Below are 12,284 nucleotides of genomic sequence, written 5' to 3'. Positions count from 1 at the left end.
CAGCCAGAACCCGGAAGAGAACCTGGCAACGCGGGTTTTGGGTCTCCGGGCTGGTGCCGCAAGCCTACTTATCATGATCAATTTCCCAGGCTGATTAGTGGGCACAAGGGGGCCTAAGGCTGCGAGTCCCAGTCGCAAAAAAAACCCGCGGGGAAGGAAAGTTGCCAGACTGGTCACCGATCACCCAGTCTTTCCCTGGAAGGTCTCTCCGACCTCGGCGGGTACCTGCCGCCATCACAACTGAGCTCCTGCCGCGCACAGATCTCAGCTGCACACCCAGCTCAAAATCCCTACTCCCTCTTCGGAGGAGGCAGGAGGCATCCAGCAGAATCTGCCACAGACCACATTGTCTGTACCCCAACCCGAGATCGGGGCTGAGAAAACCCAATCCTTTCGGGCACTCCCCCAAATGCCGCCATAACCCTGCCGCAGCGGAGCAGAAGGATAAAGAGGCGCACAGCGGCTTCACAGTGCCGGAACTCCAGTGCTGCCGGCCGCTCCTAGCAAACAAACTACAGCTCGGGATCTGCGACTGTGGTCATCCTACGCGTCCTGAGATTCTCCTGGGTCCAGCGCAATAAGATATAGCAGCAAGTTCTATCACCGGTGCGCCCCCCCCCCCCCCCCCGGCAGAGAAACGCTGCCGGCTCAGGGTTCAGGATCCCACTGAGAAGCCCCAACCCCTGCTGGCACTCCCCTGAGAGCACCTCCATAAGCTTGACCTAGCAGAGGAGAAGGTCAGAGGGGAAGGACAGAGAGGCAGCCTGCCAAGGACACAGCACCCTCTCTCCAGCGGCCCCTAGCAGAGGGGGCCAAGCTCTGGATCTGAGGACACTCAACCCTACCCGGTACTCTCTTGGGATCAGCAAATATAGATTCTACTGCTAGGCTGCTTCTGGCAGAGAGATCTGGGCCCAGGATCTGGGATTGAATACACTCACCCTAACTCTTTCCCGCGCCACCCAGGGACCAGTCAACACAACCCCTCCTGGCAGAGGGAAAGAACAAAGAGGCAGCACACAGGAAAGGTGGACACCGAGTCCTGTGGCCACAGTGTCACAGAGCTGACTGTTACCCTACCCGTGCACTTCTGCAGCAGGACCAAAACTGAGAGTAGTGAGCAAGGGGAACCCCTGTGCATTCCAACTGGTCCTGCAAGAGAGTGAGTGAGCCTTCTAGGGAGAGATTGCCCCAGACCCAGGGCCTCTCCACAGAAGCAACCAGACGAGATCCCTGCCACCCACACTCCTAGTGTGGGCATCAGAGGGATTCTTGGGATAGCGACATTGAAGCCTCTGCTTTGCGGGTCCACCAGGGTAATCCAGGCAAACAATCCCTGGATCTCAGTCAGAACTGCGTAATAGTGGCTTGCAGGCCACTGCAATAGTCAGACAATCCGCGCATGCACACTGCGCCCGCTAAAAGCGCATGCAAATAGCGTCAGCGTCACATTCTTTACTTAGGCAAAACTGAAAACACAGTGCACACCCCCAAAGCAGTGAACCTCTCTCATCTTCCTGAAAAAAACAGTCCAGAAAACAGAAAGAGAGGATCATAGCCCAAACTACAATCTCGAGGAACAACCAGTGAGGATTATAAATAACCAGATGGCTAGAGGCAGACGTAAGAACACTCCCAACAAAAATCAGGACATAATGATCTCACCAGCAACCCCACAAAAAAATGGACACTTCAATTCACTAGATATACAAGAAAACGACCTCAAAACTATGTTTCTCCAGCTATTAGAGGCCCACAGAGATGAAATGAACAAAGCCCTCAGAGAAATAACCAAAGAAATCGAGACTAACCAAGAGGAAACAAATCGTGCACTCAGAGAAATGACCACGAAAATTGAGGCAAACAGAGAAGAAATGCACAAAGCTCTCAAAGAAATGTCCACACAAATGAAGGCAAATAAAGAAGAAATAAACAAAGCTCTCATAGAAATACAGGCAATTATACCCAAAGAAGTAGAGGCACAATTAGTGATACATAGAGAGGAAACAGACAAAAAAATAGAAGCTATCATTGAAAAACAGGAGTCCACATTCAAACAGATGAAGGAAATGGTGCAAGACATGAAAACAGAATTAGAATCAATGAAGAAAACACAAATAGAGAAAAACCAGGAGCTGGAGAACATAGAGAAAAGATCAGGCACCACAAAGGTAAGCATCACCAACAGAATACAAGAGATGGAAGAAAGAATCTCAGGAGCTGAAGATACACTTGCGGAAATTGACACGTCTCTCAAAGAAAAAATAAAATCAGAAAAGTTCCAAACACAAAACATCCAAGAAATCAAGGACACCATGAAAAGACAAAACCTAAGAATAATAGGAGTAGAAGAAAAAGAAGACATCAGGCTCCAAGGTCCGGAAAATATTTTCAAGGAAATTATAGAAGAAAACTTTCCCAACTTAAAGAAGGAGATGGCCATAAACATACAAGAGGCCTACAGAACACCAAGTAGACTAGACCAGAAAAGAAATTCTTCACGTCACATCATAGTCAAAACACTGAACCTACAAAACAAAGAAAAAATTCTAAAAGCAGCAAGGGAAAAAGGCCAAGTAACATATGAAGGTAGACCTATCAGAATCACACCAGATTTCTCAACAGAAACTATGAAAGCCAGAAGGGCCTGGACAGAAATCATTCAGTCCTTAAGGGACCACAGATTCCAACCCAGACTACTATATCCAGCAAAACTTTCAATCAACATAGACGGAGAATTCAAGATATTCCAAGACAAAACCAAATTTAAACAATATCTACATAGTAACCCAGCTTTACAGAAGTTACTAGAAGGGAAACTCCAAACCAAAGAAAACAACTACATCGAAGGAAACAGAGGAAATAGATAACTACACAACAAAAAAAAAACAAAAGAAGACAAGCAATGAAACTCAGTGACACCACCAACACCACATCTAAAATAAGTAACAATTGTTGGTCACTAGTTTCTATCAACATCAACGGACTCAACTCCCCAATTAAAAGACACAGACTAACAGAATGGTTGCGGAAACAGGATCCAACATTCTGTTGCATCCAAGAAACACACCTATGCAACAAAGATAAACACTACCTCAGAGTAAAGGGCTGGAAAAATGTCTTTCAAGCAAATGGTTCCAGAAAACAAGCGGGAGTAGCCATCCTAATATCTAATAAAATAGACTTTCAACCCAAGTTAATCAAAAAAGATAAGGACGGCCACTATATTCTCATCAAAGGAAAAATCCACAAGAGGACATCACAATTTTGAATATCTATGCCCCAAATACAAGAGCACCTACATTCGTAAATGAAACAATATTAAAGCTTAAATCACACATTGATCCTAAAACCCTAATAGTGGGAGACTTCAACACTCCACTCTCACCAAGGGACAGATCAACTAGACAGAAAATAAATAGGGAAATAAAAACACTTACAGAGACCCTAAATCAAATGGACCTAATAGACGTCTACAGATCTTTTCATCCAAACTCAAAAGAGTATACCTTCTTTTCAGCACCACATGAAACCTTCTCCAAAATAGACCATATAGTTGGTCATAAAGAAAGTCTCAACAGATACAAAAAGATTGAAATAATCCCTTGTATCCTATCTGACCACCATGGACTTAAGCTGGACCTCAACAACAACAACAGAAATAACAAACAGCCTACACGCACATGGAAACTGAACAACCTGTTACTCAACGACAGCTGGGTTAAGGAATAAATAAAGAAAGAAATTAAAGACTTCCTAGAATTCAATGAAAATGAAGGCACAACATACCCAAATTTATGGGACACATTGAAAGCAGTGCTCAGGGGAAAATTTATAGCACTAAGTGCCTGCAAGAAGAAATTTGTAACATCACATACAAACAACTTAATGGCCCAACTGAAAACCCTAGAAAAAAAAGAAGCAGATACACCCAGGAGGAGCAGAAGGCTGGAAATAATCAAACTCAGGGCTGAAATCAATCAATTAGAAACAAATAAAACTATTCAAAGAATCAATGAAACAAAAAGCTGGTTCTTTGAGAAAATCAACAAGATAGACAAACCCTTAGTCAAACTAACTAAAAAGCAGAGAGAATCTATCCAAATCAACAAAATCAGAGATGAAAAGGGTGACATAACTACAGACACAGAGGAAATTCAAACAATCATTAGGTCATACTACAAAAGTCTATATGCCACACAATTTGAAAATCTAAATGAAATGGACAATTTTCTTGATAGATTCCATCTTCCAACATTAAGTCAAGATCAGGTAGAAAGACTGAACAGCCCAATATCCCCCAAGGAAATTGAAGCAGTCATTCACAGTCTCCCCTCCAAAAAAAGCCCTGGGCCAGATGGTTTCAGCGCAGAATTCTACCAGACCTTCAAAGAAGTGCTCACACCAATTCTCCTCAAACTATTCCGCAAAATAGAAACAGAAGGTACATTACCAAACTCATTCTATAAGCAACAGTCACCCTGATACCTAAACCACACAAAGACCCAACAAAAAAAGAGAACTTCAGACCTATCTCTCTTACGAACATTGACGCAAAAATACTCAATAAAATACTTGCAAACCGAATCCAAGAACACATCAAAGATATCATCCACCACCAAGCAGGCTTCATCCCAGGCATGCAAGGGTGGTTCAACATACGGAAATCCATCAATGTAATCCACCACATAAATAAACTGAAGGAGAAAAACCAGATGATCATCTCCTTAGATGCTGAAAAAGCATTTGACAAAGTCCAACACCCATTCATGTTTAAAGTCTTAGAGAGATCAGGAATACAAGGCACATACCTAAACATAGTAAAGGCAATATACAGCAAGCCTATAGCCAACATCAAACTCAATGGAGAGAAGCTTAAATCAATCCCACTGAAATCAGGGACAAGACAAGGCTGCCCACTCTCTCCCTACCTCTTCAACATAGTACTTGAAGTCCTAGCCAGAGCAATAAGACAACTAAAGGAGATCAAGGGGATACAAATCGGAAAGGAAGAGGTCAAAGTGTCACTATTTGCAGATGATATGATAGTATATATGAGCGACCCCAAGAATTCAACCAGAGAACTCCTCCAGTTGATAAACACCTTCAGCAAAGTGGCAGGATACAAAATCAACTCAAAAAAATCAGAAGCCCTCCTGTATACCAAAGACAAAATGGCCGAGAAAGAAATTAGGGAAACAACACCCTTCACAATAGCCACTAACCACATAAAGTACCTTGGGGTGACACTAACCAAGCAAGTGAAAGACCTGTTTGAGAAAAACTTCAAGTCTCTGAAGAAAGAAATTGAAGAAGATCTCAGAAGATGGAAAGATCTCCCGTGCTCATGGATTGGTAGGATTAACATTGTGAAAATGGCCATCCTGCCAAAAGCAATCTACAGATTCAATGCAATTCCCATCAAAATACCAACTCAATTCTTTACAGACCTTGAAAAAAAGATTCTCAGCTTCATATGGAGAAACAAAAAACCCAGAATCTCTAAAACAATCCTGTACAACAACAGATCATCTGGAGGTATCTCCATCCCCGATCTCAAGTTGTACTACAGAGCAATAGTAATAAAAACTGCATGGTATTGGCATAAAAACAGAAAGGAGGATCAATGGAACCGCATAGAAGACCCAGAAATAAACCCACACACCTATGAATACTCAATTTTTGACAAAGAAGCCAAAACCATTCAATGGAAAAAAGACAGCATCTTCAACAAATGGTGCTGGTCCAACTGGATGTCCACATGCAGAAAAATGAAAATAGATCTATATTTATCACCCTGCACAAAACTAAAGTCCAAGTGGATCAAAGACCTCAACATAAAACCAGATACTCTAAATGTTAGAAGAAAAAGTGGGGAACAGCCTAGAACTCATTGGCACAGGAGACAACTTCCTGAACAGAACACCAACAGCACAGGCTCTAAGAGCAACAATCAATAAATGGGACCTCATGAAACTGAGAAGCTTCTGTAAAGCAAAGGACACTGTCATCAAAACAAAACGCCTGCCTACAGATTGGGAAAGAATCTTCACTAACCCTTTATCTGACAGAGGACTAATATGGAGTATATACAAAGAACTAAAGAAGCTGAAAAGCAGCAAACCAAGTAATCCACTTAAAAAATGGGGAACAGAGCTAAACAGAGAATTCTCTGTAGAGGAATATCGAATGGCAGAGAAACACTTAAAGAAATGCTCATCCTCATTAGCCATCAGAGAAATGCAAATCAAAACGACCCTGAGATATCACCTTACACCCATCAGAATGGCCAAAATGAAAAACTCAAGGGACAACACATGCTGGAGAGGTTGTGGAGAAAGGGGAACCCTCCTCCACTGCTGGTGGGAATGTAAACTGATACAACCACTCTGGAAATCTATCTGGCACTTTCTAAGACAATTAGGAATAGTGCTTCCTCAAGACCCAGCTATACCACTGCTAGGTATATACCCAAAGTTTGCTCAAGTACACAAAAGAGATATTTGCTCAACCATGTTTATAGCAGCTTTATTTGTAATAGCCAGAACCTGGAAACAACCCAGATGTCCATCAACGGAGGAATGGGTACAGAAATTGTGGTATTTTTACACAATGGAATACTACTCAGCAATCAAAAAGGAGGAAATAATGAAATTTGCAGGCAAATGGTGGGACCTAGAAAAGATCATCCTGAGTGAAATATCCCAGAAGGAGAAAGACAAACACGGTATATACTCACTTATATAGACCTATAAGATATGATAAACATAATGAAATCTATACACCTAAAAAAGATAATCAAGAGAGCAGACATGGGGTATGATTAACAATCCACGTTTTGAAAGACAGATGGGATGCACATTAAACATTGACAGGAGTCTACTGAGCGCATTTGAAAAACTCTAACTAGCAGTGTTTTCAAAGCAAAGACTCATGACCAAACCTTTGGCAGAGTACAGGGAATCATAAGAAAGAAGGGGAGTTAGTATGATGAGGAAAGGATAGGAGTTCCACAAGGACCAAACATATCTGGGCACAGGGTCTTTTCTGAGACTGACATGCAACCAAGGACCATGTATGAATGTAACCTAGAACTTCTGCTCAGATGTAGCCTGTGGTAACTCAGTAACCAATTGGTTTCCCATAGTGAGGGGAACAAGGACTATTTCTAACAGGAACTCAATGACTGGCTCTTTGGCCTCCCCACCCCCCAAGGGAGGAGCAGTCGTGTTAGGCCACAGAGGAGAGCTTTGCAGCCAGTCCTGAAGATACCTGATAAAACAGGATCAGATGAATGGGGAGAAGGTTCCCCCTATCAGTGGACTTGGCAAGGGGCACGGTGGAGATGAGGGAGGGAGGGAGGGACTGGGAGGGAATGAGGGATCGGGACACGGCTGGGATACAGAGTTAATAAAATGTAACTGATAAGAAAAAAATAAAATTAAAAAAAAATAAAACAAGTCATTTGGCGACCTGGACTAAAGGCAGTGCTGGCTCTCAGGGGCTCTGCCTCTCCTGGCATGGAAAACCACACCTGGGTGCTCTGCCTCTTCACAGGAGACCTTCAGCCTTCTGAGGGAGTTGGTTGAGTTTTCTTGCAATGATGACTGTCTTCTATCTATCAATACTAACATAAAGGTATGGTAAGACCTTAGAATGATACAGGAAACTGTTGCTTTGTTCAAAAATAAAAGGAAGCAAAGTTTTCTGTAGTCTGGAGGGATAGGAGAATCCCACTTCCTCAGACTCACAGGGGAAACCAGGCCACTCCTCTCCCTTAGCTACAGAGCACAGATTTATAGATTTGGGAATATAAGTCAACTGAGGGGCAGGGAGAGAAATTCACTCCCATTAGCTCATTCGGCTATAGCAGTGCTTCTCAACCTGTGGGTCATGACCCCTTTGGAAATCCCATTTTAGATATCCTGCATATTAGATATTTATATTACGATTCATAATAGTAGCATAATTACAGTAGCAAAAATAATCTTACGGCTGGGGGGTCACTACCACATAAGGAGCTGTATTAAAGGGTTGCAGCGTTAGGAGAGTTGAGAATCACTGAGCTACAGGGAAAAACTTCAGGAACCAAAGGAGACCTGCCTCCGGAGCCTAAGCCTGTGCCAGGCACTTTGAGACATGTGTAGAGGTATAGAAAGGTGACATCTCTTCACCACGACGGCTCTGTCCTCCTAGTTTGTCTGTTAACACAAAAATAAAATAAGACAAAAAAAAAAAAAAAAACAGATGCAGAGGCTATTGGAGCAGGCTGGGGGTGCAGGAGGCAGCCAGCATGACCTGAATGTCTTGGCTGAGTCAGCTCTTTCCCAGGGAGGTCGTGTTAGAGGCATGCGGAGCGGATTTGAGCACTTAGCTCTTTGATTTGGCCTAGCCATCTCTCTGGCTGGCACCCTTTTACACAGATCATTTACCTGGACTCTTACTTGTAGAACTTGCTCAGACCCCAGCCATCTCAGCCAAAGGTACCACCTTCTGCGCACACCTGCCTGTAGTTGCATTTTGTGTGCAGTTCTGGAACTCACAGGCTGGCTTCCGAGTCACAGAGATCCCCCCACCCCCCACGCCTCTGCCTCCCAAGTGCTGGGATTAAGAGCGTGAGCCACCAGTCCTGGCTCTACAGGAATGACACTGGAAGCCCCACGGTGCCCAGGAAAGCACTGCTGTCAAGGTGCCGATATGGAAGCTATGATCATGAACAGACTCATTGGTTTGGAGAAGACAATGCTAATTTAAAACTTAAGAGCTAGAAGCTGCTTATTAAAGGAGGGAGGAGCAACCAAAACATAGTTATCCAGTATTGGAGTTGGCTGGAGTGAAGCCCCAGGAATGTTGATGGAAGGCCTGAGTGAGGGACATTCGAGAAGTGACGTCATCTGGGGAATCTTCACCAGATGCCAGCTTACACAGGCTTTGGTACTAACAGACACATAACAAAGTGCTGACCTTTGACCACCCTACCTTCTTCCAGAAGGAAAGAGGCACAAAGCTGTGTCGTTTTTGTCTTCTTCTTTTTTTTTTTGTATGTTTGTGTGCGCGTGTACACACACTCGCACGAGTGTGACGGTGTGTGGGTGTGGAAGTCAGAGGACAACTTGCTGGAGTAGGTTCTGTCCTTACACCACTGTGGGGCTCGTGGACATGGCCGTCCATCAGAGGGACTGACGTGGCACTAACGAGATGGAGCGTGTTCAAACCCTGGAAATCTCCAACTTGAGATTTAAAATCTCCTCCTGAGAACGGAAGGTGTGACACAAAGCTCTCTCCCTGTTTCCGAGCCTGCCTCAGGAGCACAGTGACATAACCCCAAGGTGGTTACAGGGGTCAGTCACGTGAGCTTGTCACCTGTTCTCTTCCCCCGTGTAAACAGAGATCCTGGTCCCAGCCAATGAAACGAATTCACACCCCAAACCCCTCCCCACTGCCCAACGTTAATAAGTCCCTGTTTCATATGAAATAAAGCACAAGCGCCATCTATTTCACCAAAGATCATCTGAGACTTTCTTTTCTGTTCTGAGCTGTAACACTGGGGAAATAAGGGCTCCCCATCTCCCCTAAGAATTCATCCACGGACCCCGGACTTGACTGTCAGCGGGGTGGTTGCCACAGGACCGAAGACGCTCACCTGGTCACCGTGGGCATCTGCTGTTCATCGGCTGCTGCGGCCTTTTGATGTTTCACAGCGGTAGTGAGCTGTCAGTTCCTGAAGCAGCCGTTCTGTTCGCCCAAATCAGGTTGGGCTTCTGCTGCCTTCTGGTACTGGCGGGCCAACTGCAAGAGCCATAGTTCTTTGCTGTGGTGAAATCTTTTCTCTACGACATCCCCAACCGGACTGTAAATCCTGTGGCATGGACCTCATTCTGTGCCCGGAACCTGACGTTCCTGAGGGAAGCGGATCTTGGTACCCCCAACTTCACCCTTTTCCGTCTGGAGACCTACAGCGCTCGAATGCCCAGCAGCGTCAGGGCATTCTCGGACAATGGGACACGACACAACATGTAGGCCCCAGGGATGGAACTCAGGTAGTCAGATTTGGTGGCAAGTGCCGTTCCCCACTGAGTCGTCTCTCTGGCTCTGTTTTTATCGATCAAGGTTTGTGGTGCTGGGGATTGAGCCTAGAGTCTTGAGCTCCAATCAAATGCTCCACCACTAGTTCGCCATCACCTGCCACACCATGACCTTCTTAGAATTAGAATTGCTTGGTTGATGAAGGAGGTAAAAATGTAAGCAACAGTTTAGGGAACTACATCGCATGGAACAGGGGGGGGGCTACTGAGAACAGTCCTTGGGGAAGGAGATGTCCGGGGAGGGAGGCTTCCTTAGCAGGTAGGGCAGGACAGGAGCCACGCAGGATGAGAGTGAGGCTGGCAGACATGGTGATTCCCTGGGCTGGGTGTACAAGGGACTGCGCTAGAGGAAGCATGCCTAGGAAGAGAGGTGGATATATGCAGAAGAGGCCAATGGAGGTTAGAGGCCACGGGGAGGCCGCATCCGGGAATCAGAGCTCTAGGCCAGTGGAGAAACTTCTCATCCAGGTTTGAGTGACTGATAGCGGTGCCCTTCATCCTGGACAGGCAGCACACATGGCTTTATGAAGAGCTGCAGAGAGACCACGAGTTAGAGCAGGGGCGAGTAGACCGTAGTACTTTCCTGACCTTTCTCCTCACCGCGGGCTCCTGCCCTAACAGGCTTTTAAGGGAAATAGCACATTCTTTTTGGTATTTTCCAGAATCAGCCTCCCATCCCTAAGCCCGCAAAGCCTGCTGTGTAATTACCTCCAGCAGGCCAGAGGTCGTTTAGAGCAGCAAGAGGAGGCAACATCTGGCGATGAGAGCTTAGATTTCAGTGCTCTCCCTGAATTCTGGCCTGAAGCATTGTGGAGAAGGGGAAGGGGCCCCAGGGATGGTTGTGGTGGGGTTGTGAGGTTGGTATTTCTTGCCTGAGATGAAGCTGATCGGCATCCAAGGGTGGCCTGAGCGGGCTGTTTCCTGCCCTGTATGCGGGAGTAGAGCTCACCCATTCCAGCCAGGCCTTCTCTTCTCAGCCTTGGGCTCGGCAGGGTGGGGGTAGGGAGGGATGGTGGGTGGGGAGTGGGGAGTCTCTTCTGGCCTCTGCGGCTGCCTCCCTCGCCTTTGCCCTAACCTTACCAGAGCTCCCTGGGAGGGAAGCTGGGACGCGATGCTGGCCTTGGATGTGACTCCCGATGGGATGGGTGGTATGGACACATATGCCAAGCTGCAGATTCAGTGTGTGGGAGGATCTGCAATGGTGATGAGCCTCAGAGCAGCCCAGTCACAGAGCGCCTCTTTCCTAGAAGCAGAAAGAGAAAGAGAGAGAGAGAGAGAGAGAGGCATGGGCCGTCTGGTAGATGTTCTCTGCACAAGGCAATTTCTTGAGTAAGATGGCAGCAGTAGCAAACTTACTCCACACAAAAACTGCCTATAGACAGCTTTCCTATATATGCATTATCACTTAAATGGACTTAGAGATGCCCTTCCTGAAGTAGCTTCCTCATGAGCCTGGTCTGGGGATTAAAACAACACTAGTAGGGTAAATTCACTGGATGTTAGTGTAAGTCTCACACTGAGGTTCTCTTTCAAAATTCAGTTTCTCCAGGATGCAATCAATTCCATCTATTGCTGTATCCCAACCTGTTAATAGCAGTGCGCTGCCTGAAAGCAGGAGGAGCTACAGAAGGCAACCGATGTTTGAAGTAGAAAGGGCAGAGGATATAAGGGTTTCCTTTCCTTCCTCCAGGATTTACCTCAAGCCAACTCAGACCCTATCATGCAGCAGCTCCCTGCCCGGGGAGACCCAACAAACAGGATAAGCTTGAGGCTCTGAGATGGGTGCTTTTCAAGTCTAGACTCACAGGTGTATCTTTAAAAAGGGGGAAAAAATGCAACATAGTAATGCAGAAGCTTGAGCCAGATTTCCAGTTCCAGCCTTAAATGCAGATGCTGCTCCGCCTGGCACTCCTGCCTGCACCTTGGGGGTGTTTGTCTTTTCACCTGGCCAAGAATGCAAGTCTGTTCTCCATGGAGAGGAGGCCTGGGTGGCGGTCAGGTGGCCCCAGCACAGAAGCCAATGCCCTGCCTCCATCAACCTCCAGGGAGAGCCTAGCTTCAGCTCAGCTGTTTTCAAGAGAGAAGGGAGGTGTCCAGCAGGGGTCAGTGCATTCCAAGCAGCCTGGCTAGCTGAGCCTGTGTGTGCTTCCCAAGCCAGCTTTGTGTAAACAACCTCAGGGCCTGTGAGTCTGACAGAGG

The sequence above is a fragment of the Psammomys obesus genome, unplaced genomic scaffold (genome assembly GCF_907164565.1).
Source record: "Psammomys obesus unplaced genomic scaffold, mPsaObe1.curated_primary_1811, whole genome shotgun sequence".
NCBI lineage: Eukaryota > Metazoa > Chordata > Mammalia > Rodentia > Muridae > Psammomys > Psammomys obesus.
The sequence above is the reverse complement of the archived record's forward strand: the minus strand, read 5'-3'. Positions refer to the sequence as shown.